Consider the following 20117-nt stretch of genomic DNA (forward strand, 5'->3'; position numbering starts at 1 on the left):
CAACTTCTAAGCCATCTTCGTATATGGATGCAGTTCAGGGAAAACTGAATAAAATGATACCTTGATATCTGAAGTCCTATGTCTTACTCCACAGGAATCCAAATTGTTGTTAATATGTAAATCAGCTGTTAAGATCTATGGGCTTGACATAGATCTCCCTGAGCAGGGGCTGGTTGGCAAATTTTGGCCTGAGCAGACAGCAGTGGTCCATGAGCAGCAGCCCATCCTTATTGTGTTTACAGTATGAAATTCACCATTGAGGGGGCTACATGCGTAGAAGTAGTGAAACCTACTTCACAGATATGGTATCAAAACCAAGCTTAGGGTAACATCTTTTTCAGGTGGATTCTACTTGAAAAAGAACTGCAAAAATGTCACAAAAAATGAACATAATGCACAAAATGTAAAAACAACATTGCTGTGCTCATGTTCAGTGTTTTGTTACCTCTTTTAACTGCTTCAAGGTTTGGAAATTGTGAATAGGTTAAAAGAAGTGGCATGCTCATTCTTTGCTAAAGTCTCTCTCCACTATTGTGTAAATTGAAGAGAAAAGATACTGGCGGCAGGGCCACCATGGAAAACTACGGCTAAGCCACCGGTGAAACTGCCTTAGGAAAAAGAACGTTGGCGTTTTCCTGAAGCATCTTTGCCTAGAACAACTTGGCTGACCAGATGTTGTATGCACATGAAAGCAGGTTGCGGGATGCAGTAACGGACAGGAGGCAGAGCAAGGGTTAAAGTTAACTTTACTGTAACAGGGGTATGCACGACAAAGGGTGAGGGAAAAGTATAGGCAGGTGATATCAGCACAATCGCACAATTGGTGTGCGGTGGGGAAGTAATTAGGGCAAAAGATATAACGACTGTTATTAAGAATAAACTTATCAGTCTGACTGCTTCCTGCCTGCAGAGTCTTTGATGTACATGTGGAAAAAAGGGAATCCAGCTCCAAGATATAAAATCACTTAACTTTAATAGTATTCATTTAAAATAGAAATAGGCTATAAGACATACAAAAACCGGATATACCGGAAGGAGAGTGCCTGTGTAAACTGTAGTTCTCATGCTTCGCACTGACGAGGGCCAACAGCCCGAAACACCGTGTCTGTGAATTGAGATACTGATTTGGCTTTTATCCTAAGTCATATTGCAAGACTCATTAAAGCGTTGATTGTGACTTGTAGGATCGCTACTTCCAACAGGTGGCGCTATAGAGTTTAAGTCCTCTTTTTCTCTGAAGAAGCAATTTGCATGTGTAAACTGAACGCGTTTCAAACACACAAGTGCTCTTACTCTCAGTGAGACTCGGTTTTTGTATGTCTTATAGCCAATTTCTATTTTAAATGAATACTATTAAAGTTAAGTGATTTTTCTCTCTTGAAGCTGGATTCCCTTTTTTTTTCCACATGTGCATCTCTAGGCGTCTGGCAGAGACGCAAATCCGTGCTCAAGATTTCCTGAACTCATAAGGAAATTCATCTAAAGGGTGAGCTGAATATACCTTTTTTCTGCAGAGTCTTTGCTGTACATGGTGGTGCCGACACGGTCAGCACGTGGGGGTCCGGTGTAGACCTGTAGATGTTGATGATCTGGTTCCTGGGGATGAAGAAGAGTCCTCGACATGTTGCGCGGGGTCCTTAGTCACTGAGAGAAGAGCAGTCTCCCACGCTGTCGGGATTTGACAAAGCTCAGCAGTAGTATGTTGGTGAGTAAGGGTTAAGTTCTCTGTAAGTCATCTGGTATCTCTTAGGTGGCACACGTTGTTCACTGACCCGTGGCATTGGTTATCTTGAGCAAAAGGAGCCAACGGGCAAAATACAGTTCTCCTGTCACAGTCTTTGTAGGTGGTAGCAGGGACCAAGTAGTGTGGATCTAATAATAATAATAATAATCTTTATTTTTATATAGCGCTAACATATTATGCAGCGCTTTACAGTTTGCACACATTATCATCGCTGTCCCCGATGGGGCTCACGATCTAAATTTCCTATCAGTATGTCTTTGGAATGTGGGAGGAAACCCACGCAAACACGGAGAGAACATACAAAACTCTTTGCAGATGTTGTCCAAGGTGGGATTAGAACCCAGGACTCCAGCGCTGCAAGGCTGCTGTGCTAACCACTGCGCCACCGTGCTGGACCTGCGTTGTCACGGTGCTCAGAGGATGGAGAACCAAACTTTCCCTGCTGCGCGCTGTATGTTCACGCCAAGTCTCCCTGCCTTTTTGCGCGCTCTGCCCTTTTTATCCTAGCTAAGCCCCCTGCTGTTGAGTGCAAAGGTCGGTCCGGGTCTCTAAGCTTTCCCCTGGAATGCCAAAGGTACCCCTGGTCTGGTCTCTCTTCTTACACTCCCCCTCATATACTTTCCACACAGATGGCACGTGGACGGCACACGTACAGCACACGTACATCACACGTACGGCACACGAACAACATGTTTACACAGACTCATAGACTTGTATTGGCCCTTGTCATCTGTGCTGCTGGGAAAACATGGACATGAGTGCAGCACCATAGGTCAAATAGGGCACATGTGGCATCTATGAAAAACATGATAGGTCGTATGAAGGGGCCGTACAGTCACATAATAGAAAACATTAGCAGAATTGCTGTCTTTTTCTACATCCTACCTCACAAACAGCAGAATAAAAATAAATTAAAAAAAGTCCTCCATGTCCCCCAACCTACTCTGTTAAATCCCCTCTGGCTCCGTGGCCGATAGTTTGGTGTCCCTGATGGTTATTATTCACTGCAGCTATATTATAAGGTGCAGCCACAAGACCCCTGCAGCCCAGTGCTGAGACTAGCAGAGACCCCCGGAGCATCAGTGCTGGAGCCGCAGGGGATTTATCATTTCATGCTCATTATTTTTACATTCTCAGAAAACCCCTGTAATATTGGGTCACATGCACCATTTTTGCTGCGGATTGATCTACAGTGTTGGCAGGAAATATTCTGAGTTTGTGCAGCCTTTTCACTTGCACTTTTGTGTCCCATTCATTTGAATAGGGAAAGAAATGCTGAAAGATGACAGCAACAGGATTATTAAAAAAAAAAAACTGTCTTGTGGCCGCTGTCTGTGTCTGGCTGCTGCTCTGGGACAGCGCGGAATAGTATAGTAGACTGCACTATTCCACACAATAGGATATTAAGCACTGCTCACACTGCGCTTCTGCAGTGCACCAGGGGGGCTCTGCCTGAATCCCCCTAAGATAGGATTCACATAAATCCCCGACAGGGCCACAAACTGCACTGACACAAGCAGAGGTCAAAGGAATTTGTGCACAGGATCAGGAATTGGCAGCGCTTTGGATGCAGCACATGTCCGCTGCCGGCTATTGAACGCAGGTGACTCCACATATGAGCACTGAACCGTGCGGATTCACTGCGTCCAATACAATGTACGGGTGACATTTATGGCATCTCTGCAAGATAAATACACACGTTGTGATCTGGAAAGATGAGCCGTGGGCATCTGTCCACGCATAGTGGGCATGGGGTTTCTTGAGTTTCCCATCCACTATGCTGTAACATCTGGCACTGCACAAGTACACAGCGTCCAACCTGCAGCGATTACTGATCAAGTGCACCTACCATCAGAGTCCGTTTGTGTTTTTTTGTCTAAAAGTGTCCACTTTTCTGTGGCTGTTGGGACAGACGGACACGTTCAGAAAAAAAACATCTCCCACACTACCTCCTCACCCCGCCCCCTCTCTGTTGGAGTCCCTCAAGGCTCTGTCCTAGGGCCTTTACTTTTTTCCATCTATACCCTTGGCCTAGGACAACTCATAAAGTCCCATGGCTTCCAGTAACACCTATATGCGGACGACACTCAGATCTACCTCTCTGGCTCAGATGTCGCCTCTCTTCTGTCCAGAATCCCGGAGTGTCTGTCAGACATATCCTCCTTCTTCAACTCTCGCTTCCTAAAACTCAATGTAGACAAAACCGAACTCATCATCTTTCCCCCATCTCGCGTATCCCCCTACCTGATCTATATATTATAGTAAACGGCATCACGCTCCCTCCCGCACCTGAAATCCGCTGCCTCGGGGTAACTCTCGATTCTGCCCTGTTCTTCAAACCGCATGTCCAAACTCTTGCCACCTCCTGTCGCCTCCAACTCAAAAATATTGCCAGAATCCATCCCTTCCTCAGCCCACAATCTACTAAAACTCTTGTGCATGCCCTCATCATCTCCCGCCTAGATTACTGCAACACCCTCCTCTGTGGCCTCCCCACTAACTCCCTTGCACCACTCCAGTCTGTCCTCACCTCTGCTGCTCGGCTAATCCACCTCTCTCCTCGCTATTCCCCTGCTTCACCCCTCTGCAAATCCCTCCACTGGCTCCAAATTCCCCAACAAATCCAGTTCAAACTACTAACACTGATCTACAAAGCCATCCACAACCTGTACCCTCCCTATATCTCTGAACTAATCTCCCACTATCATTCCCTCCCAAGACCTCCTACTCTCCTCCACACTTATTCGTTCCTCACACAACCGCCTCCAAGATTTCTCCCGAATATCCCCCATCCTCTGGAATTCCACGCCTCAACACGTCCGATTATCCACCACCCTTGGATCCTTCAGGCGGAACCTGAAAACCCATCTCTTCAGGAAAGCCTACAGCCTACAATAACCATTCTGCCGCCTCACCAACCGCCCGAGCTGCTGCCTCGTCACCAACCACCCGAGCTGTCGCCTTGTCACCAACCACCCGAGCTGCCGCCATGTCACCGACCACCCAGGCTGCCACCACGTCACCGACCATCCGAGCTGCCGCTACGTCACCGACCACCTGAGCAGCCGCCACATCACCGACCACACGAGCTGCCGCCACGTCACCGACCACCCGAGCTGCCGCCACGACCACCCGAGCAGCCGCCTCACCACCACCAGTGCTGCAGCACACCAACCTCCTGTCTCTTCCCCATTATCCTGAAGAATGTAAGTCCACAAGGACAGGGTCCTCTCCCCTCTGTACCAGTCTGTCACTGTAAATTTGTTTACTGTTAACGATATCTATAACCCTGTATGTAACCCCTTTTCACATGTGCAGCACCATGGAATTAATGGTGCTATATAAATAAATAATAATAATAATATGTCGAATTCATGTGAACTCCATTCCTGTCATTGCAATCTATGGTTTTATACAGGATTCAGGCAGAATGCACCGGGAGCAGTAAAGAAAGTGTGAACAGGCCCTAATGTAAGACACAGGCATTAGACATACCGTATTTTTCAGATTATAAGAAGCAACTTTTTTTCCCCAAAATTTTTTGGGGAAATGGGGGTGCGTCTTATAATGCAGATATACCTTACCGGCTGCGGTGGAGCAGGGTCTCTGCAAGCCACAGACTGGGATGAAGGGGTGTTTGGTGCTGGGGGCTCTGCTGCCATTTTGTGAAAGGCCAGAGCCCCTGCAGTTGCATGGTTTCCTATGGGGTAGACTCCGGGAAAATGGCTGTCGGGGGCGGCGCATGAGCAGATGGAGATCTCGGCACCAAGATCTCGGGAGATGAGATTTCAGCTCTGAGATCTCATCTCCCGAGATCTTGGTGCCGAGATCTCTATCTGCACATGTGCCACCCCTGGCAGCCATTTTTCCTGGAGTCCACCGCATAGGAAACCATGCCATACAGCTGGGGCTGCATATGGTGGCTCACTGGTTAGCACTGCAGCCTTGCAGCGCTGGGGCCCTGGGTTCAAATTCCACCAAGGACAATATCTGCAAGGATTTTGTATGTTCTTCCCGTGCATTGGTTTTCTCCAGGTACTCCGGTTTCTTCCTACATTCTTAAGATAGGGAATTTAGATTGTGAGCCCCATTGGGGACAGTGCCACTAAAGTCTGTAAAGAACTGTGGAATTAATATAATAATTATATAGATGAATAAAAATGAATAAATTGCGGGGGTTCTGGTCTCTCATAAAATGTCGGCAGAGCCCACGCAGCACCAAACATCCGCAGCACCGAACACCCCCTCATCCAAGCCTGCGGCCTGTAGCAACACTCCAGCAGCAATCCTGGGACCCCGCTTCACTGCAACCACCAACCCCCGGTAAGCAATAAGACTCATGGATTATAAGATGCACCACCATTTTACTAAAAAACAGTTTTTTTTCCTATTTTTCTCCTCAAAATTTGGTCTGCGTCTTATAATCCGGAGCGTTTTATAATCCTCAAAATACAGTAAACTACTGATTCCTATTATAGCGACACTACAATTACAGAACTATATATGCAGCACAAATACACAGATACACACACATTATATATACTTTAGAAATATAGAAACACACACTATATAAAGTATACACACACAGAAACATTCAGTTTATATACAGTATGCTCACATACATATACAGTTTATAAATATATTTATACAATATACTGCACACATGCAGTATGCAAATCTAACATACATACACATACTATATACTATATGTACATGTGTGTGTGTGTGTGTGTGTGTGTATATATATATATATATATATATATATATATATATATATACACACACTCACATGCACCACAGATATACACAAAAGTACTATACAGTATACTGTATATATGCAGACACATACTATATACACATATAGAGACACACACACTTCATACTGCACATGTACACACACAGATACACATATGCATGTATACTTACCAGGTTCTGCTGCTTCATTTTTACAGATCCATTTCCAGGACAGTGCTAGGAGCAGCCATGATGAGGACTCACAGACACACAGGGCAGCAGGCATCTTCCTGGCCTGGCTCTGACCTTTGTCTGCTGTGCTGTAACTGGGCCCCTCCCCCTCAACTTTTAACCTGACTGCAGGGAGAAAGAGAGAGAGGGGCTGGAGGGGGATTTGGGAGAGATGCTCCGGGACTACAGAGGATGCACAGCGTTATTCACTGCTATACACCCTCTGGGCACTTCATAAAGGGGCTGCAGATGCAGGGGGCCCCCTTTGTGACTGGGGGCCCCAGGCATCTGCCTGGTCTGCCTGCCCCAAATGCCGGCCCTGGCTGTACCTGGTCCTGCATAGCTGCCAACATCCTGGCAGAATCCCGGAACTCAGGGACCTCTTGTGCCTCCAACTTTCTGTCACGGTTGGGCCCAGGTTTTCCATGTGTTAATCTGGATATGGCGTTGTCGTGAGTATTCTCAACTCCCCTCTTGTAGGTGATCTTATATAAAAACTTCACCATCCGAGCCACCCAACGCTGCTCCAGAGCCCAGAGTCTCGCGTTTTTCCAGGTGGGCAAGAGGGTTATTATCACTTCATACTAGGACCTTAGAGCCGGACAAATATTCCGCAAACTTCTCAGTCATGGCCCACACTTTGTCCTCCTTGGTGCAGGCTACTGTATTTATATGGATTTAGTTTAAACTGTTTTTATATATGTTTTTGTCTTAATAAAGAAATTTTTGTTACTTTTTGATCCATATTGTGGCTTGTAGTTACTCTGTTTCTGTGTAGTTCTAAATATCATGAAGTATAATATGTGACAAGGAAACAATTTCAGAATCACCAGGATCCATTGAAATGTTCCAGAGTTATTACCTCATAAAGGGACAGTGGTCAGAATTGTAAAAATTGTCCTGGTCATTAACGTGCAAATCACCATCGGGGGTAAACCTATTAATAGTTCTGGCCACTATATTTCTTCTGCTGCTAAACATTTCATTTCTGTGCACCAGAGACAGGTTACTTCTCTACAAACATCTGGTTTGGGATGAGTGTACAAATCTGCACGAGGTGGAGACCTGAGAAGACACCGCCTAACTAGGGAGGCATTTTTGACCTTCAACCTGGGCACTCCCTTTCCCCAAGGTTTAAATTTGAAGAGCCAAACTGCGGATCATTATTAGCACAATTTTTCAAAATAAAAAAAATAGAGAAAAAAAGAGGGCTTTTTTTTACTCTATACAAAATGTTTTTGATGTTAACTATTTGTGCCTTCTTTTTCATCCATTGTCTTTCTGTATTTTTAAACATTGTACTAGAAATGTCTTTGCAGAATTTGCATTTTTGCACCATCGGTTTTTGATATGCTTGCTAATTGTCTACACATGTATTTAAGGTGGATGTTGTGCTCTTTATGAACTAGCTTTGACAAAGAACAGTTGCATCCATTCGGAATTTGACATTTTTTAATTTATGATGGATGTATATGTAGCGCCCCCACCGCCGCAGGGCCGAGGGGTACCCGGTACCGGGCCACTGAGTCTCTGCTCCGGGGTTGTCACGGTGGCTAGGCCCCGGTCCGTGACCCTGCCGTGGGGCGCACAGTCTTTAGGTTTGTAATGTGACGATAATGGTGCAGTTGTGGGGTGCAGGTCGCGGTAAATAACGAGGACACCAGGTTGCAGTCTCTTTACCTCTTTACTGAAGATCTCTGGGTCCTCAGGCCGGAATCCGGATAACCAGGCTGCGCAAGTCCGGCCGGTCCAATGGCACCTCCAGAGTTCTCTTAGCAGGTGGAAATCTGTGCCTCCTTCTAGCGCTATGTGTTGCGGTCCTTCCCTGCTGTGCTTACAGAAAGTCCCCACAACTGTTGTGTCTGTTTCTTAAGTTCCCTCACAACTCGATTAGATGATGTTCTGCTAATCCTCCGTCCCTCCGTGGTGTTCTGGTTGGGACGGCACCCGTTTGACGGGTAGGCTCGGAGCTCTTCCGGGACCCTAGAGTCGCCCCTCTCCACAAGTTGCCCCCCAAGACTGCATAGGTGATTTAAGTTAGACAGCCCGCCTTAGACTGACTGTCCTGCCGCTGTTTGGAGTATTGCTTGAAGCTGAATGTTATGATACTCCCTCGGCGTTCCGGCCACCGGTAGTGCGCCTCAGTAGGATGTTGCTTCGGTCTTACAGCACGACTCCTACTGGTATTTCTCCTTTTGCGTGATCTCGTTTCTCACTCAGCACAATCTATCTCGCTTCTAATCCTTCCTTGGGCACCGCCGCTATGCTGAGCAGGCACGGTCCCGTTACGTTCGTTCAAGTGCCAAGCCTCTGTCAGGATCCCACCCCTGACAGAGACCCTACTGTATCTTCCCCCACAACACCCTCTGCCACAAGGTGTTGCCTGGTTCCAACCCAGTCAGCTTTCTGATCTAACTTCCTGCCTGACCCCCAGTTTACCCACTATGGTGGGGAGTGGCCTAGTGAATAGAACCCTTAGCTCCCCCCGGAGGCCCGACTGTGAAATGTATTGGTGTCTGTGATACCTGATCAGATGAACTCCTTCAGTGCCATCAGACGCACCATAGCTCCCCATAGTGGCGGAGCCACAGTACTGCAAAGACCAGGACTCTGGGGCGCTGCATATAAAGTTTAAAGAAATTTTACCAGAAGCTGGAAATATCTTTTTACTATTTTTTCTGAATTACAGAAGACCTTGTGTCATGACGGTGTGGATGGTTTCTGTGCCCTGATTGACTGCCGGAATCTCCACACATAAAGTTAAGGGGGAGAAACAGTCCACCGCTCCTCTAAAGGTACCGTCACACTCAGCGACGCTGCAGCGATATAGACAACGAGCCGATCGCTGCAGCGTCGCTGTTTGGGTCGCTGGGGAGCTGTCACACAGACAGCTCTCTCCAGCGACCAACGATCAGGGGAACGACTTCGGCATCATTGAAACTGTCTTCAACGATGCCGAAGTCCCCCTGCAGCACCCGGGTAACCAGGGTAAACATCAGGTTACTAAGTGCAGGGCCGCGCTTAGTAACCTGATATTTACCCTGGTTACCAATGTAAAAGTAAAAAAAAACATACTACATACTCACCTTCTGATGTCTGTCACGTCCGCCGGCGTCAGGGCTGCTGCTCAGAGCTTCCTTCACTGAATGTGTCAGGGCCTTTACAGCCGGCACTGACACATTTAGTGCAGGAAGCTCTGAGCAGCAGCGCGGACGCCGGGGGACGTGACAGACATCAGAAGGTGAGTATGTACTGTTTTTTTTTTTTACTTTTACAATGGTAACCAGGGTAAATATCGGGTTATTAAGCGCGGCCCTGCGCTTAGTAACCCGATATTTACCCTGGTTACCATTGTAAAACATTGCTGGCATCGTTGCTTTTGCTGTCAAACACGACGATACACGCCGATCTGACAACCAACTAAGGTGCTGGCCTTCTAGCTCTGACCATCGATATCACAGCGGGATCCAGATCGCTGCTGCGTGTCAAACACAACGAGATCGCTATCCAGGACGCTGCAACATCACGGATCGTTGTCGTTCTCGTTGGAAAGTTGTTCAGTGTGAAGGTACCTTTAGCCCTCCACACCCCTCAACAAATATTGGCGACTTTGAGTCAAAATGCTTGTGAAACCAAACACAAATCTGAATATGCTACATTCGTTTCCGACCAAGTTCATTCATCTCTAGTGGTGACACCAGCTCTGCCATTCAGGCTCACTGCATGTGTTACTGGGGAATTCATTGCTCTGTAGTTCTTTTTCTTGCTACTCTAGGGGAACTGCTGGCATATGTTTGTGTTCTTTACATACTTGCATTAATTTAATTAATTAGTTAATTCATTCATTCATTGATGGGCAGCACGGTGGCTCAGTGGATAGCCTTGCAGCGCTGGGATCCTGGGTTCAAATCCCACCAAGGACAACATCTGCAAGGAGTTTGTATGTTCTCCCCGTGTTTGCGTGGGTTTCCTCCAGGTTCTCCGGTTTCCTCCCACTTTCCAAAGACATACTGATAGGGAATCTAGATTGTGAGCTCCATCGGGGACAGCGATAATAATGTGTGTAAACTGTAAAGCGCTGCGGAATATATTAAAATATAAAAAGAAAGATTATTGTTCATTCATTCTTTACTTTCATTGAAGACTAGTCTATCCTGGGATGCAAACACCCAGCCTCTTCTATGGCAGTTAGCAGCTCGTACTAGTGCATTACTTTGTACCTTGTATTCTAGCAGTAAAATTAAAGTCTGAGATTTTTTCTTCCTTCACAATTTCTAAAAATTTAAAAAACAATTACAATAATGACATTTTCAATGCATTTCTAAAAAAAATTATCCCATCAACAAATAACAGACATTTGTTACCCTGTAATCATAACACACCGTGCAATACATTGAACAGATTACAGTGATTAGTAAATTAAATATTGTTGTTTTTCCTTTAAACCCATAATAATAGAATAAAAATGTTGTCCTAAGGCTGTGTGTTAATGTTTCGTTTTTTTCTGTTGCATTTATCTGCACATTTTCTGCAAGTGTCCACACAACTATGCAATAACAATCTTCTCTGTTTATTACGTTTTTGCTGAATTTTTTTGTTGAATTTTCTCACTTATTTGATATGCTTTTGGTATAGACTTGAAGCAACTTTTTTTAATGCATTTTTAGTATAAAAAAAGCTATGATTCTGAACTAAAAGGTTTAACTGCATTTAATACATCCATATACAGTAGAAGCACATAGATAAAAAGCACACCAAAAAAACATAGTTCAATGTGTGCAAACTGTAAAGCGCTGCGGAATATGTTAGCGCTATATAAAAATAATGATTATTATTATATCCTTAGTGACACCATGGGCATAAGTTTTTTTGAGATCACATCTGTTTTGTTTGGGCAGTAAAAAAGACAGCAGAAAAAATTATGCATATACTCTGTGTGAACATAGACTTGCAGATGTGTTTGGCATAATGACATTTAAAAAAGAACAAAAAACTACAGCTTGTCTCACAAAAAAGCAAGACCTCATATATTGAGGACACATTCCCATGAGCAGGAAGTAAAAGTGCTTTTAACACACAGTATTTTCGCTGTACCCAAAATACTGCTTTCTAATCACACAAGTAATCACTGAATCATGTGGCTTTACCGCATTAGGCCGGATTCACACGTCAGTGGCTCCGGTACATGTGGTCACAGTTTCCTCATGTGCCGGAGACACTGACACACATAGACACATTAAAATAAATGTGTCTCTGCAGATGTCAGTGTGTTTTCATGGACCGTGTGTCCGTGTGCAAAACACGGAGACATGTCAGTGTTCGTGGGAGCGCACGGATCACACGGACCCATTAAAGTCAATGGGTGAGTGTAAACACGTACCGCACACGGATGCTGTCCTTGTGCCGTCCGTGTGCTTTTTTTAAAGTCATAGGGTCAAAATTGAAACAAATTGTTTCAATACACGGACACGGACAGCACACGGATGATAAACACGGACACACGGATAGCACACGGATGACACACGGAAGGCCTATGTGCACACATGGACACAGAGAGCTCCGGGACCATTTAGTCCGGTACCGGAAATATCTGGACGTGTGAGACTGGCCTTAAATATATTCTATTGATGACATTTCTGTTGTGGAGACTAGCGTCTCCGCAAGAGAAATTGTCATGCTGCAGTTCATTAACCTACGCCTTATGTCAGTTTCTGCGGGGGATCTGTAGGTGTTCAGAGACGCATAGTATACAAGGGATTTCTAGATATCCCAGCGACTATGCTGTGACATCTGGCTGCTGTGGTTTTGACGCTGCATAAATACCCTGAAGCTTGTATAAAAATTGAAAAAGTCATGAGTGTTGCAACTCTGAATCAATGAGCAAAAAATAAATTAAAAGGTCCAAATCATCTGGATAGTCCTGAATTTGAGTCTACGCCCTGCTGTAGGGTGGTTTACTGAATGCACCTCATGTCACCATGCATTCTCTAACATTTCCTCCTGCTAGGGTAAAACATATATGGTAAATGGGTGTGGCTAGGGGTGTGGTCAAGGGTGTGGCCAAAATGTCCGCAACAATAGCTAGGGGATTGAAAACACAAAAAAGCACAGTAAAACCAAAAACACTCTGTTGCAAAAAAATCACAGTGAACAGCAAGTGCCAGTAAAAAGATGGAAAAAACAGGGTATTTGGTTGATACATTTTTTGCAAAAAATGTATACAAAGCCACTCTACCAAACGTCAAGGTATACCAATAGCAAGGGGATACTGGGAATTGTTGTTTACAGCTGTATGAGAAATGGATTGACTCATATAATTGTGATGTACTGTAAGTAATTTGTGGGCAGAGGCTGTCATCTAGTGATCAGAGATGATAGATGTAAGTGCAGCGCCCCAGAGTTCTGCTCGTTGCAGTAATGTCATTCTTCCACCAGGGAGAGTGATGTTACGTCTGAAGGCAATAAAGGAGATATCTTTATCAGGTATCACACACCACACTTCACACTCCAGGCTGCCAGGGGGAGCCTTGCTCCTATATACTAGGGCACTCCTCACAATTAGGTAAAACTGGTAGTCTGGACAGGAAGTTAGGCAGAAGTTAGCTGGGCTTCACCCAGTGAGCTGCTATCTGGGCTCCGCTCAGGTAGTGGGTCCCTGACAGGGGTGGGATCCTGTCAGAAGCCTAGACAGAAGGCCATGGAGCTGCGCCTGTCCCACGTGCAGCAGCATCCTAAGAAAGAGACATTAGAAAGGAATTGTATTACAGAGGGTGAGAAACGAAGTCATAACAAAAGGAGAGGAATCCAGAAAGAGTTCTGCCCTGCAAAAGGCTGCCTCCTTCTGAGGCACAGAATCCGGTAGACAGAACACCGAGGGAGTAAGGATCTCTACGCTTTACTTCAGAGACTGGCAGGACAGTTAATTCCACGTTAGCTGCCCGACCTTTAACCCAGGAGGCACGGTGGCAACGTGTGGGGGCTGGGGCGTGATAGAGTCCCTGTAAAAAGCCTCAGGCCATCAGTCATACGGGTTTGTCCTATCCTTACCATCAAGGGGACAGAGAGAAAGAGACATTACATCTACAACAGTTGTGGGGACCTTACCGAGAAGCTCAGCAGGGAGGTACTACAACACCCAGGCGCTAGAGGAAGGCTACTGATTTCCACCTGGATAAGGGGACTCTGGAATTGCCTTCGGACTGGCTGGACTGTGCCTGCCCTGTGGTCCGTACCCTGGACTGTGGATGCTGAAGCCTTCAGTAAAGGTAAAGCGACTTCAACCTTGTGTCCTCGTTATTCACTGCACCTTACATAATCCACCATCCATCATCTACACTCTGGGAAGCCCTGGGGATACACTTCACCTGTGGGAAGGTATACCATCTAGCTGCCATCACATCACCCCAGTGGACCCCTAAGCAGCATCGGTCACCCTGACCGAGTACCACAGGTGGCGTCACGAACATTATCCCTTTAAAGACCTTTCCCCCATTTACATCGGACGTCCCTAGGGTCACGGACCGGGTCAGCCACCGTGACATCCCCACCGAGAACCGAAGGACCCGGTACCGAGTACCCTATTGCCCTACTGGGGGCGCTCCATAGGAACCTGAAAGAATACTGGAACCAAGGAAAAGGAGAAAAGGTGAACAGGAAGAAAGTAGAAACTTGTGACACAATGAAGATGTGATCTGCTTAGAAGCAGCAGAAAAATATAAAAGGCCACAGGAGCAAGAGCGGCAGTCAGTCATCACCAGGCATATAACAAGTCACACTTGAGAGAAAGGGCTGCACTGGTTTATTGCCAAACCAAGAACAAAAACATGTTCAGAACCATAAGGAGACCATTGTATAAGCCTGAATTAAGGGTTGCAGAGCCTATATAAAGGATAGGAGATCCTTATTGTTGAGACTAAGGAACAGAACTTCGATAGTGTGAGCGGAGACCCAAATGGAGAAATGGAAATTTTACTTGTGACATGGTTGGAGAAACGGACCTTTAGTCATGTTGTCAGATACCCGGTTACAGAAGGAACTTTGATTGTGTGAGGGGAGACCTGGTTGGAGAACAGGAACTTTGATCATGTGAGCAGAGACCTAGTTAGGGAAACAGGACTTTGGTCATGTGAGCTGAGAGGAGTGTGAGTCATCTCTCCGGGGACTGATGGCAACGAGAGCAGGTCAGCGGCAGAAAGGAACTGTCTGCGTCCTATAGTGTGAGACTTGCGGCCTAGCAGGAGTGCGTTATGTTGCTCATATTAGTGACTAGGTGGAGACTGCCGTAAGAAACTGAAGTAGGCTGAAGGATGCCCATATGGATTCGACCTAGGCACTGTCGGCTAACATTGAATTGCATCCTTAATAATATTGTTCAGTGGGCTTTTCTAACAATATTTGTGTACTGACGCACTGATGCATGCATTGTGTTGCATGTGCTCTATATTAATATTGATGTTATAGTGGTAGTTGCATTCAGTACATATTCTTGGTGTGTATCTCAGTAAAAGTATAACAGAGTTACTCAAGGTTTAGTAAACTTAGTCATCAGTAATTACCTGTTTTCAGGAATAGTCGGGGATATATAGTCGACGACTAGTTCATCTGTGTCACACTTTTCAGTGAGGTAGCACCTGGTTTGTTATTTTTTAGGGTAGTGTTTAGGGAACAGGGTCAAAATCAGGGCCAGATGGTAGTCATTAAGACAAGAGAGAGTGCAGGGATCATGCTGTACTGTCTGTTTCATCAGTGTTATATGAATTGTCAATTATCGTCTGTTATCGCCGTCTACACTCCATATAAGGCGCCATGTCTCCATCAGGACACAGCGCGGCGCAACTAGCTCTATACTGCTCAGGAACCTCCGACTAATTCTGGCACAGGTACTTGAGTCCCTAATGAATGTACTCAAAGACAATCCTTACAACATCAATTTGACATACAAATTTGGTAAAAAAATGTAATGTTTGGATTTGGGTTTGTGAAGGGTCACTGTGTACCACTGTTTTTCGTAAACCCACATCAGCGAACTCTCTACTACATACAAAATCTTCTCATTCTCATTCTTTGAAACAGGGGATCCCTATAGGCCAGTTCCTAAGAGTTAAACGGATTTGTTCAGAGAACCAACAATTTGAGAGTCAATCCAAAGAACTAATTCAACGCTTCCACGATCGTGGGTATAGCCGGAGATCCATCCGAAAAGGATATCTTAGAGCCCAGAATGTGTCTCGAGATGATCTGTTATTTAAAAACATTTCAACAACCCAAACAAATAAAACCATGAATCAGGTGCGATTCATCACCTATTATTTTAAAGACATGCTCAAGAAACATTGGAACATTCTCCTTACAGATCCAATTCTCAAAAAGTTCCTTCCACCTTCACATTTAGTGGTGGCCAGGTGGTCACGCAATTTGCAAGATTGACTTATCCATAGCCACTATGATCCAGGTAAGTGTAATTTTAAAAACAGTAAAGATAATCAATACTTTTTCCCTGTGGTTTGTGCAAGCCCTGCGCCAATCTCACAAAGGCCAAAACAATTGTAAACCATGACGGCTCCAAAATTTATGACATTTGCAAGTACAGGGTGGGCCATTTATATGGAAACACCTAAATAAAATGGGAATGGTTGGTGATATCACCTTCCTGTTGGTGGCACATTAGTATATGGGAAGGGGAAAAGATGGTGCACAACCACACTATGGGTGTCAGGTCCGAGCATTCCTACATGAACAGTTTCCTGGAAAGTGGATTGGTCGTCGTGGGCCAGTAGAATGGCCACCAAGGTCTCCCGATCTGACCCCCTTAGACTTTTATTTTTGGAGTCATCTGAAGGCAATTGACTATGCTGTGAAAATACAAGATGTGCAGCATCTGAAGCAACGGATACTGGAAGCCTGTGCTAGCATTTCTTCTGTGGTGTTGCTATCAGTGTGTCAAGAGTGGGAGAAGAGGTTTGCATTGACAATCCAACACAATGTGCAGCACTTTGAACACATTTTATAAGTGGTCATAAACGTGTAAATAACTCATGAAAGAATAAAGTTATGTTAAAACCAAGCACACCATTGTTTTTCTCGTGAAATTCTCAATAAATTTGATGTGTCACATGACCCTCTTCCCATTGAGAAAAATAAAGTGGGATCCAAAATGGTCAACTTCAAAATGGCCGCCATGGTCACCACCCATCTTGAAAAGTTTTCCCCCTCCCATAAACTAATGTGCCACAAACAGGAAGTTAATATCACCAACCATTCCCATTTGATTTTGGTGTATCCATATAAATGGCCCACCCTGTATATTACGTGCTCATCAAAAGGGGTTGTATACCATGCTACTTGCCCCTGAAAGAAAGTGTACATTGGGCTTACTAGTTGTGAGTTAAAAATGAAAGTTCAAGAACACTGTCTTGATATTGAAAAGGCCAAGACAATTACTGATGAAGCTAGATTGAAAACTATCCCAAGACATTTCAAAACTTTTCATAATTGCAATCCGTTTTTACAGAAAATCAAAGGCATAGAAATGATCACTCTTGGTTTCAGGGGAGGCGACTTGGGAAATTGTTTGGCTAAACAAGAAAGCAAATGGATGTACCGTCTTGGTACCTTAACACCACGAGGCCTAAACGAAAGTTTGGGCTTTGGTGCTTTTTTATAATAAGTTGATTTTTTGGTCCCCCATTTTCTTTGATCTTGTTTTTCTCTTTTCCTGGTTGGGTTAGCGCATACGGTGTTTTTCGGTTTTAATAATATATTATTTTAATTGGTTCATAATTTTGATGCTTACTGCTTTCTATTTTCTTTCTCTCTTTTATGAGTTTCCTCAAGCTGATTCTTGAACTTCTTCAGTTGGTGTCTATTCTATGGTTGATGTGCTGTAGTAGATCCATCCTGGGATCAGGATCCAGTTTTGTGGAGTGGCAAATTTTAGGGTGGCCTTGGTTTTTGGCCCCTTAAGGATTATTCGAGTGAAGATCAAACATTTCAGCGAGTTTCCTGTAGGACCCTCCATCATACCAAATATGGATACGTGCTTTCTGGGAGAAAGGACTTTTACTAACAGTTATTCACAAGGAAATTGGACTTCAGTAATTATATGGACTAATTAGGAGGGCCATTTAATCTGTTGGATGATGAAACATTTGGGTACTTTTTATATGATGTACATGATATATATGTTGTTTTTTTCCACACGGTGAGGTTTATTCATTCATTCAGCTATGTGTAAATGATTCTTCTCTTTGTGATAAACATTCCCAATTTCAAGGTTAAAAAAGTTTTTTAAGGCAAACAGATTATTCTTCTTATAAAAAGATAATTCCACACTTGTATGTATATTTTTCTTCACTTGTACATGCTAAGGCTGCTTTCACACATCAGGTTTTTGCTGTCAGGCACAATCCGGCGAATTTTGAAAAAAACAGATCCGGCAAAAATTGCTGCCGTATCCTTTTTTTCTCATAGACTTGTATTAGCGACGGATTGCAACGTATGGCCTCACGTTACACCCATTTTTCGCCGGATCCATCACTGTCCGTTTTTTCGCCAGACACAAAAAGCGGACATAGTAACATTTTTTGTGTCTGTCGAAAAAACGGACAGCAACGGATCCGTCGTCGTCCGTTGTTTGCTATAATGGAACCCTATGGCGCCGGATCCCTCAAATGATGGAATCCATCAACGGATTCCATTTTTTTAAACTAAGCGTGCATTTTCCATTCTGGGGTCTCTCTCTCTCTGTCTCCTATTCAGTTTGCCTAATTAGCAGCTTAGGGAGGCCTCTTTGATTTTTTTGCAGGGTGCCACATGCAATTGTTCCTCTGGCAGAGACAGTCTTGAAGAGTGGGATGCTGGTGTAAAAGTTATCAATGTAGAGGTGATAATCCTTATCCAGCAGTGGGTGCAGCAATTCCCACACAATTTTCCCACTCACTCCCAGGATGGGGGGGGGGGGCATTCAGAGGGCTTAATCTGGGTGTCCTTAAGCCCCCATCACACTAAGCGAGGTCGCTAGCGAGATCGCTGCTGAGTCACAAGTTTTGTGATGCAACAGCGACCTCAGTAGCGATCTCGCTATGTTTGACACGTAGCAGCGACCAGGCCCCTGCTGTGAGATCGCTGGTCGTGTCGGAATGGCCTGGACCTTTTTTTGATCGTTGAGGTCCCGCTGACATCGCTGAATCGGTGTGTGTGACACGGATTCAGCGATGTCTTCACTGGTAACCAGGGTAAACATCGGGTTACTAAGCGCAGGGCCGCGCTTAGTAACCCGATGTTTACCCTGGTTACCATCGTAAATGTAAAAAAAAAAAAACACTACATACTCACATTCCGGTGTCCGTCAGGTCCCTTGCCGTCTGCTTCCCATACTGAGTGACTGCCGGCCGTAAAGTGAAAGCAGAGCACAGCGGTGACGTCACCGCTCTGCTGTTAGGGCCGGCACTCACAGTCAGTGCAGGAAGCGGATGCCGGGGGACGCGAAGGTGAGTATGTACTGTTTGTTTTTTTACATTTTACACTGGTAACCAGGGTAAACATCGGGTTACTAAGCGCGGCCCTGCGCTTAGCAACCCGATGTTTACCCTGGTTACCCGGGGACCTCGGCATCGTTGGTCGCTGGAGAGCTGTCTGTGTGACAGCTCTCCAGCGACCACACAGCGACTAAACAGCGACGCTGTAGCGATCGGCATCGTTGTCTGTATCGCTGCAGCGTCGCTAAGTGTGACGGGGCCTTTACCCTCATAGACTCTAAATCTGCGGGAGTACCCTCGCACAGTTTGAACAGTTTTATTTCATACCTGGCCCTCATGCTGGGCAGGTATTGTCGGAATTTTAGCCTCCCTTTGAAATGAACCAAATATTCATCTATAGCAATGTCCCCCCTGGGGTGTGTATGCGTCAGAAAATTTTCTGCTGAAGTGTTCCACCACTGGCCGAATTTTATATAGACGATCAGTTTGGATCGTCTCGGGGAGAACACTGTACATTATCACTATAATGCAAACATTTTTGGATTGCTTTAAGTTGTAGTCTTGTCATGGCCATGCAAAATAATAGTGTAATAATTATTATTTTTATTATACATTTTTATAGCACCATTTATTCCATGGCACTTTACATGTGAAAAAGGGGGCAAATATAGACAAATACATTAAACATGAGCAAAAAACAAGGCACACAGGTACATAATGAGGGAGGACCCTGCCCGCGAGGGCTCACAGTCTGCAGGGGATGGGTGAGGATACACTAGGAGAGGGTAGAGCTGGTTGTGCGGCACTTCAGTAGGTTGAGGATCACTGCAGGCTGTAGGCTTGTCGGAAGAGGTGGGTCTTCAGGCTCTTTTTGAAGGTTTCAACGGTAGGCGAGAGTCTGATGTGTTGGGGTAGAGAGTTCCAGAGTATGG

The 20117-nt window shown here is 45.1% G+C and overlaps 1 long non-coding RNA gene across 1 annotated transcript in view; it reads left to right on the forward strand.

Moving 5' to 3' along the window:
- The window catches only part of LOC143788468 (uncharacterized), a 24642-nt gene extending 8559 nt beyond the window's left edge, over positions 1 to 16083 (forward strand). The window contains exons 3-4 of the long non-coding RNA XR_013218640.1: positions 1515 to 1705; positions 15782 to 16083. This is a non-coding gene — a long non-coding RNA (uncharacterized LOC143788468). The remainder of the gene's footprint in view (positions 1 to 1514; positions 1706 to 15781) is intronic.
- The last annotated feature ends 4034 nt before the right edge of the window (positions 16084 to 20117 follow it).

Source organism: Ranitomeya variabilis, chromosome 8, assembly GCF_051348905.1.
Source record: "Ranitomeya variabilis isolate aRanVar5 chromosome 8, aRanVar5.hap1, whole genome shotgun sequence".
NCBI lineage: Eukaryota > Metazoa > Chordata > Amphibia > Anura > Dendrobatidae > Ranitomeya > Ranitomeya variabilis.